This window comes from Pinus tabuliformis, chromosome 1_2 (assembly GCF_031772625.1).
Source record: "Pinus tabuliformis cultivar Carrire ecotype Pingquan chromosome 1_2, CPIR1, whole genome shotgun sequence".
Classification (NCBI taxonomy): Eukaryota; Viridiplantae; Streptophyta; class Pinopsida; order Pinales; family Pinaceae; genus Pinus; species Pinus tabuliformis.
In genome coordinates this window covers 62,373,424-62,383,583 of record NC_142298.1, presented here as the reverse complement: position 1 = coordinate 62,383,583, position 10,160 = coordinate 62,373,424, and the positions used below count along the sequence as shown (strand labels likewise).

The following is a 10,160-nucleotide window of genomic DNA, read 5'->3' as shown; positions in this document are numbered from 1 at the left end:
AAATCGAAAAATGTAAAATATTTAAACTTGTCCAAATGGATAAATATATCTGAGATGTGACTTCATTCAAATATCATAAATAAGTGGAGTATTTAGATTTAGTCGTATGAAAAAGCATCCACTCAACTAAAGAGCAATGAAGTGCAACTTGAAATATGTATTAGGTTACTGAATTATGGGCCACTAAATAGAGAAGGAGACAAAAACCAGAAGGAATTGATCAATCATGAAACTCAAAGTGCATTGCAAAAGCTAGCAAATTATCTTGTTAAATAACAACAAACCCTTAAAATACACATGAGAAGTGGCACGAAACATAGAATATATGAGGAGCATCCTATGAATGAGATCCACAAGGCCAGGGCCCAACAGGGCATGAATTTCAAATATGGAATATTTGTTATATGTGGGGGCTTCTGTAATTTTGAATTTTATTTTCATCATTTTAACCAAATAAAAATTTTATGTTTGACACACAAATTACCTAGTGACTAACAATTTGTTCGTCAAATTCTATTACTGGTTCAAGTGAGCCTCTTATTTGTGATTGGGGAGCTCAATTTCAAAGAAAATTGATTAGTCTCAAGGTTTTGGTCCAATGGCTAATCTTTGTAGTTGCAATTAGTAGTTTTTCTCCACCATCAGCATGAAATTCATGAAATTCATCTCTATGGTTAATATTAATATTGCACAATAAATCTTGATGGTAGTCCACTACTGTCAAAATAACACCATTTGTGATTGGAAATGGATATTTTGCTAACGTCTTCTCTAAGTTTTATGCATAATGTGCAGAAACATCTTCCTCAATTTCATCACCAGGCTCAAAAAGAATTGTAGAACCATGAATGATCAATGGTGAATTGACACCCAATTTAGTCTTGAAATATTTGTCTATGATATCCTTCAGTTTTTCTTATTGAGTATTCACCTCTAGTAATACATGTGTCCTTGAACATACATAACAAGATTTTTTGGGTTCAAATGGCTCTACTAGCATCAGAAGCATCTTCCTTTATGGATTTTGTAAATAATATATCATTCTATAGTTCTTTGAATCATTTCTGAGCAACTAGTTGTTTCAAGTACAATTAGACCTGCAATGATTGCATTTGTTGTTGCTATTGCATGAACAATGTTGCCTGAAATGTCTTTCACTTCAAACAAGCTATGCATTTGGATGCCAAAAGGAGCTCAAATATTAGCAGTTGCAGTAAAAAATTCCACTGCTAACTACTCATCTTTGCCAAATGTCAAACTCCCCATCTCATGTTTTCTTCTTTCAAAAAAACGTGGCAACTGACAACCATTACCACCACAAATACAAACAATTCAAACATGGCATTTGTAGTCTAAGCTACTTAACATACAACATATTCACAAGGCATCTAAACTAAATTTGAAGAGAAAACCACTTCTCAAAACCATTCATCTGAGTGGATCATTATATAATTTTTCACCTCATCTAATACTTTCTTAGGTGGAAAAAAGAGCCATGAATTTGGTAAACTTGTCTTGGGGACAAATTTTAATTTGGTTAAACAAAGAACACAAAATATTTTTTTGTTGTCAAAGTCATGTGATGACATAATTAACAAGATGATTCAAAGTGGAACATCTACTGAAAATTTGTACAGGTTTTAGTCTAAACTTAACTTTAACTCAATGCGTTGCATTCTTTCCTTCTAAATTTTTTTGACTGCACATCCAACACAAATAAACAGACATGCATTACAATACAAGCACCTGTGAATTGCAGTAAGTTCTTCTGACTTGGATTTTAACCTCCACCCATTCATTTAAAATTCATTTTGAAATTAATGAAATTTTCCATAGTGATATTTACAAGCACAATGAGTGTAAATAACCTCAAAAACATTCAACTATTATATCACAAACCATGTAGATATTACATTTGTTCATATATATGGAATGCCACACATTTGTCCATAAACCTATCACCCATACAAAAGACCCCAATCATTGCAGGTTGGGGAAAAATAGCATATCAATGGGTTCTTCTTTAGTGAAAGAACAATGCAATGATAGCCCCAAGGAAAATGAGCACAAGAACACATTCACATATTGGGAACTATGTTGATGATGATCAATGACTTCTTTTGCAATAGATGGTGATTCGATGTCATCTCTAACACTTCCATATACAATTGACATTCCTCTGGAAAGTATATCAATGGAAATTTTATGAATGTTTGCATGGTAATGTATGCTAAAAGATTGAAACTGAGAAATCCACATTACCGCTTCCTTGTAAAGCGGTTTTAAATTCTATTTTTGAACTTCATAGATGTCATTGATTTGATTGCATATGAGTTGCGAGTTTTTGAAAACTGTAATATCATTGACAACATATTTTTTCACCTCCTTTAACCCCTCAACAAGGGAAATATAGTAGCCTTCGTTGTTCGTTGTTCTCTCGTGCACTTCTATATTTCTATGCAACACATGATTTCTTGTCGCATTATGAAGCACATATTTCATAGTGGCTTGACCGGGATTTGGACGACAAGACACTTCAATGCACAACTTCAACTTTTGCACCATTCTCTATGCTTAGAAGACCTGGAAAATAAAATAATAATAAATTCATATTAGACAAGTAGGCATTTATCTAGCTTATACATTCAAACATTCAAACAAAAGAAAGGGGTCGGTGAAGTCATTACAAAATAAACAATGAACCAAAATAGAATAAACACATAATTTATATGGCCATAATGGATCATTACTGCAGTTTCTAACTTCGTGGGCATTATTTTTCTACCCCAAACCAATCCCTAGAATAGTTGTTCCACTTGTACCAGCTAACATTGATAGTATCTACTAAAAGAATTCAGAAGAAAAAAAAATTGCCCCTCTAATATGGCACTACAAACTCACCTTGCCTTTCCTCTTTCCTGCGCAGGGTGAAGAAGCTGTGGTAATGGATTCACAAACTATTCATGTTGCTACTCTTATATTTGCAAAATAAAATGAGATATTGGGGCATGACCTTCTAGATTGGTGTCTAAATGAACCCACTGAAAAAATATACTCAACAGTTATAAGCCAACCATTCTACCAATGAGTTGATGCCAAAGCTTGGACAAACATGAAAAACACCTTGAATGCAACACACAAATAGATTATGTAATGAAGAGAAAGGGACCTCAAGGTTGTCATTGTTTTATGAAGCTAGAAAAAATAAATGTCATTTATTCACAAATGAGCTAAGCCAAAAGTATAAAAGAATTTGCATGCATTGTTGTTTCCTTAGTTACCTCTCATTTTCTACTAAGTGGATATGGTAGTAGGATGAGGGTCTAGGCCAAAATTTAAATATACTTGACAAACAACATAGTTTCATCATAATTTCATCTAGACTAACGAGGCTTCATTAAAATTGTGATTAATGGGAAGCTTGAAGCCTATAAATAGATAACATGTAACATCTCTCCTTTATCCCATTTCCAACAATCTCTGCACAGTGAGATGATGTGATGATGTGTGTTGGTTTGTTGGGAATTAGGTGTGATATTGTATTAAGTTGGAACCACACAATGCTGCAAATTATGTGCTGATGTCAAACATCTATGCTTCATCTGGCAAATGGGATGATGTTGCTAGAGTCAGGAAAATGATGAAAGATAGGGGAATAAGAAAAATTCCAAGTTGCAGCTGGACTAAAGCAAAGAATAGGGTGCATGCATTTATTGTAGGAGATAGATCTCATCCACAAGTAGAAGAGATTTATGCAATGTTGGAAACACTATCTAAGCATATTAAGAAGGTAGGGTATGTGCCTGACACAAACCTTATTTTTCATGATGTGGAGGATGAATAATAAGATGATTTTCTGAGCTATCACAATGAAAAGCTAGCGACATATTTTGGTATTATCAACACACCCAGTGGGATTCCAATTAGAATTTTCAAGAATCTTCGTGTCTATGGTGACTGCAACACCACCATTAAGTTCATTTCAAGAATTATAGAACGAGAAATTGTTGTTAGGGATGCCAACCGTTTCCATCATTTTAAGCATGGAGTGTGCTAAGTTTTATTGTTGGGCATGGAATCCCCCCAAAACATGTTTTGGGGCTCAAAGCCCAAGTTTTGGTCCAATATGTTGTAAGACTCCACGAATTGCGGTCATGGAGCACGAAATGTATATTGAGTCATAGGGTTGTCCGCCCTAAGTGTTGTAATGTAATGTAATGTCATGTCGGCCTACCCATGGTTCACGGACCATGGGATTGTATAAATAGAGTGAGGCTCTAAGTTGTAAAGATAAAAAGAGATAGGAATGGATGGATTGATGTAATAGAGAGTAGAGAAGAAGTCTAAGTGTCCTGGGTCGTAGTAGTAGGAAGAGGCTCTATAGCTGAGTGCGCAGAGGCCTAGTAGAGTCCACAGCTGAGTGCACGGACCCCTGTAGATGAGTGCGCAGGGCGAAGTTAAGTCTATAACCTAAGAAGAAGAATAATAAAGAGAAGTTCGATTCTAAATAATGTGTATCTATGATTTTTTATGCAATTATACTATTTTGTTTATCGTGTGCACTTACATGAATGTTGAACATTGTTAAGTATAATTGGGCACATACAGATAAGTAAGTAATCGGATAATATCGGGGTAATAGTAAGGAAATTAGGAAATAGCATGGATCACGCCTCGATCAAGGCTGCACGAAGGCAGCATAGAAGGTTGCAAGGTACTGATAGGTGCGCGTAGCAACGTGCGCGTAGGGTCAAACTGCGGACCACCAAAAATCCACTAGACATATCTAGGGTGTGGAAACCTGGTTCTAGCACCCTCCCATACTACTTTAGGTGAGACCTCAGTTCGCACTCCGCAGACTGTTGCCGAAAGGGCTAGTAGTACTGGGATTTGTTTAGCTAAATTATTTCTGAACCTCGGTCAGGCCCATACAAGCCAACAAATCATTCTGTTGCCGGGACCGGGATCTGCATAAGGGATGTCTGATGTCGTGCCACAGGAATCCAACAAAGAAAGAAATTGAAGGGTGGTTGGACAAGAAAATTCACGAGTTCGCGGTGCAGGAAAACAGAAATCCGTGAGTATCTAAGGAATAGTGGTTGGAGCGCTACTTGCATACAGAAATCCATGAAATTTTCTTTGCATCCTTTCCTTCTGAGCTGTATGAGTGGATCGCGAAGCTAGAAGACAGTCAGGGAAGGTGTAGGGTCGACAAACCAATCGTGTGGACTTCAGAATTAGTGCGCAGGCTAGAAGCATCAGGAGATAAGATCGCGCGAGTTGTGGACCATTGGCTCAACTAAATTATAGGAGGATTTATCACTGAGTTCACGGCAGATACGACCGTCAGCTATAGTAAGGCAAAGTGACACTTCCTCAAAGGACCGCGAGGTAAGTATATTAAATCTTTGAACACGTGGATTAAGATGCTATTGTGTGAAAAGCAGGTTATGCAAATAAGTTAATGTTTGGGACTACGCGGAGTGGAAATACCTACAGAAGCGGAGGTAGTGAAGAATTAGAAACCAGTCCCTTAATTTGACCCTTGCGGGAAAGTGAGGAAGGGCTCGCGAAGGTTTCTCCGAGAAGCACAGTCAGTCTGATAAGGTAGAAGATTCCGCACTTACCACCTCCACCTACACCACCACCTATCTCACCCCCCACACCTCCATCTCCACCCACACCACCTCTGCCACCACCGTCGTACTATATGGCAAGTGTGATTAAACTACCGGTATTCAGAGGAGTAGGGAATGAAGATCCAGACCAATTCTGGTTCGTGGTAAGGGTGGTATGGGAAGCACAAGGTGTCATGGATGACAATATCAAGAAGGCTATGCTGGTAAGCACATTGCAGGATTTCGCACTAACATGGTACATCAAGAATTCTAATGACCATCCAAACGCAGGAATCGCAGAAATTCAGACCGCGCTAAACAGGGAATTTAGCAGGCCAAAATCGGAGACACAATCAATTATTGGGTTTAAGGAGATCACAATGTTCCCAGGCGAGACCCCCTGGGATCTGGACCAAATACTGAAGTGTATGATTCAATAAGCCAATATGACTTTGGCAGATGGACAACACCATGCATGGTTTGTAGCGTCACTAACACTGCATTTAAGGACGACGTTGTCACAACAAAAAATTTCCACCCAGGCCGAAGCTTTGGAGATGGCAATGAGATTGCATGAGACCCCTATACAAGACCCTGGTATGGGAGTCCAAAAAATCCACATGCAACTACAAAATCTATGTCTAGAGATGAAGAGTTTGAAACAAGACAGGACACCGCTGCCAGAGGTACGCGAAGAGGTATGGTGCATAAAATGCAAAGGCCAGGGGCATGACAAGGACCATTGTCCAATGTTTGCGAATTACATGGCAGGAGGAGGGTCGATGCCATTAAGAATTGAGGCATAAGTAGGACCGAGCGCAGCGCCTACATTATGGTGTGCAGTCTGTCAGATAGGAGGAAAACACACTACGGATAATTGTCATCTATTGCATAAGTATACGCAGACGACCCAACAATTGTTTTGTAATTTCTGCAGGTCGATAGGCCATGAGGAATGCACCTGTAGAAGCTATGAACTAATGATGGATCAAACTACTACCTACAGGGTGTAGACCAAAACACGAGCCCTCGACCCAAATACAAGAATGGCGTGCGCTAGATTCCAGGGGCGCGAACGGGGTCAAGGTGGAATGGGACCAGAAAGGGGTCACGGACAACTAATTTCTTACAATTGCGGAGGGCCGGGGCACTACGCCCCCAATTGTACAAATTCGACAAGGACATCATGTTTGTATTGTACTCAGTTTGATCATGAGGCAGAAGACTGCCCTACATTGATAGCAAGGCTGCGCGAAAAGGGGGTTCTCTAGCCTCCTCCGACTCAGAATTTACAGATGATGAGGTCTGAGCCGTGCGAATAAGACCCGAATGTAAACATGATGCTCAGGAGTGGTATGACCACTGGCGATGATAAAGGTAAGTAGTCAGAAGAAAGTGCGTGGGTTCGCAAGGCTCCTACAAAGGAACCTAAATTTGATTTAGAACACGTGAAGGAGACATTCATGGAAGCTAAGAAGAGCTTCACGGAGGCCTCCACTTTAGGTAGTAAGGATCAACTAGAACCAAGGATGGATCCTTCAATGCTCACTACCTTTCTGGAGACATGCATGAAACTGCTAAGTGACAGCAAAGCAGTAAAAGAACTATAGGAACTTATTACTAGGTACGCAGGGTTAGGAGAACTGCATGTGGTCCGGAAACTTGGAAAGCATGCATTGCACATAGGAAGGGAAATGAGGTTGACTGCACAAATCAGCGAGTATGAAATGGATCAGATAATCCTGGATCTCGGATCGGACGTGAATTTACTGCCAAAACAAACATGGGAATGCATGGGAAGACCCGCGCTACAATGGGGTCCTATTCAGTTGCGAATGACGAACCAACAAAAGATCTTGCCCATGGGAAGATTGCAAGGAGTAACGATGGATATTGAGGGTGTGAGTGCAAAGGTGAATTTTGAAGTGATAGAGATTGTCGATGACAACAATCCCTATCCCGCGCTACTAGGAATAGACTGGGCCACTGATATGAATGGAGTCATAAATCTGAAGAAGCGCAAAATGATCTTTGAAAAAAAGTCACTGCGCGTAGTACAGCTAGATCCAGCCGAAGGAGCGCGATACACTGAACCGATGTGCGATGATGATAGTGATGATGATCTCAATTGCATCTACAAGATAACCGTGTGAGAACAGGATTGGGTGAACTCGACTGTAGATGGAAGGATGTTGTGGAAGCGCGAAAGCTCCTACACTTCGGATTTAGACGAAGAAGTAAAGCGCTGGCAGAATCGGTTACACGAAGTAACAATGCTTAATTACAACATGATGGTTAGATCACTGCATTGTGTGACCACAGAGGCAAGGGATCCGCCTACATATGATGGGTTGATAGCGGTGGATGAATTCCTGAACGAATTTAAAAGTGTAGTACCAGAACAACAGTGGTTCAATGCTCTGAAATGGGCACTGCTTGCAATTCCCGTATGATGGTTGGGTACACATCAGGGGAGTTTTGAGGACTGGCGCGGATGCAAGAGGATGATGCGCCTATGATTTGGAAAACCCCAACTAAGGATGAGAGCCGGTTACCAGGGGTAGAACAACTTGCGCGCCCACCTTTCCCGATGGGTACAGACATATGACATGTAGCCCGCACAAGTGCACACCACCCCCAGAATAGAGAATCAGAACAAAACATAGCAGCAGGAAAGGTGACGCGCACTACCAATTATCCACAGAGAAGCATTCGATAGGGTGTTCGAGGTGCTGAATAGAGTTCACCAGGTGAAACGCATTGACTGGGACCTGCGTGTACCAGCGGTTCAATGGGCCTATAGGACAATGTGCAAAACTCTAACCACGGAAACAATTCTAAGGTTGAGGAACAGGGTAGGGACCATAATTTCTAAGGGGCATGCAAAGGGGAATCCACACATAAAAGCACCCGTAGGTGTGATAGTGCGCGAAGCCCAGGACAAAGAAATCACACAGCTACACAAAGCAGGACACATAAGACTTCAGGAAGCCATTCAGCAAGGGAACCGTAGACTTTGCGAACTTGAAAGGGACCGGGTACGACTAAGAAAGAAAAGAATTTTGATGGACGCAGAGGTCAAGAGGCTAGAAAACAAGATCAAGCGAGCATGTCTCGTCGATAAACCAAGGATGGCAAGGCAAGGTGCGGATGATTATACCAATGAATTAGAAGACTATCGCCAAGAATTGATTAGTCTGCTGCCATGGCTAAGACCACATATCACCCAACACAGTAACTAGGGGAATGCACTGCATACAATAGAGCGTGCGGCACCGACTATCGCGAGGGAAATTGAGGATTTTCCGCGGACTATACTGGAAGGCGAGATGGAGCCTCGCATAGGTGGTACGACCACCTGACTAGCCGTCGGAAGAACAGTCTCAGTGCTCCAGGCAGTTGAAAGGGAGCGTAGGACTATAAAAGAGTCTAGTTTGGAGCTGCGTGATCAGGGAGGTGTGCGCAGAGTCAACATGTCACAAGGTTCGCGCCCGCACATGGAGGGATGCGTTGCCACGCGAGTAGGCTAGGAAGTGACCGTTGGTGTCACTGTTCATGATGAGATGTCCTCTTTGAGGCCAAATGGAGCGGGCGATGGACATTTAAGACAACAGTTATTGGCAAGATTTTGGAAAATCTGCCGCCAAGAAAGCATTGATGGCCTGGAATTAGGGGGAATGGTCGAATTTGAATTCAAAAAGTGTTATAAAACTCTAAGGGCTAGTCAAGAGACAACACTTGTTCACTTAAGACTTGAGTGATTGAATAGAGCACAGGGTGTTGAGCATCGAGCGATATTTGAGCCCCTAAGTTCGCAAAAGACCGCATACAGTATAGATAAGATGACGGATACCAGGGCAGGTTTGGGCTTTGAAGAAGGAATCGCCGGCGAGGCCACACCAACCCATACGATACATGATGTTCCCAAAGACACTGGGGTCGTGCCAAAAATCCCGAAATCACCTCGGATACCGAGACTGAAAAAAGATAAGTAGACAACGGGACCAGTCCGCATGTCCCTAAGGAATCCGTGGTTCAGTAAGCTATCAATGGAGAAAAAGGGCAAGGCTATCACCATTGAGTTAGATGAAGAGGAGGAGGACTTACAGGCTCTGATTGTTAAGGTAGAAGAGGAAGAAGACATGGAGGTAGACATCCAACCAATGCTCTCTGTAGCAAAATTACCCGAGTATGTCCCTCCGTGAAAGGGGAAAGCTAAGGTACCAAAGGATCTGGATGCAACGAAGAGTGCACTCCAGACTCCGCTCCTCCCCAATGGAATTACCTTTGAGGGTCCACTCCTAGGACATGTTCCTACCCTAAAATTTGAATACTGGGACCTCATGGACAGCAAGAAGTTCCCACACTTAGAGACAGAGAGCCTAATGAAACAGAACATGGAGGGGCCGGTGATCACATTACAACCGCGGAAATGGTTGCGCGGTGTGGAAAAGGTCGGGTTTCTTCATCTACTATGGATACCACACTTTCACCGCGCGCCCATCGCCATTTTCATCATTAGGAAGCTGCTTTTCCTGGTGC

The 10,160-nt window shown here is 41.5% G+C and overlaps 1 pseudogene; it reads right to left on the bottom strand.

Annotated features, from left to right (window-relative positions):
- Window positions 1-562: 562 nt before the first annotated feature.
- Window positions 563-9,633, bottom strand: LOC149204426 (SUMO-activating enzyme subunit 2 pseudogene; annotated as a pseudogene).
- Between the last annotated feature and the right edge of the window lie 527 nt (window positions 9,634-10,160).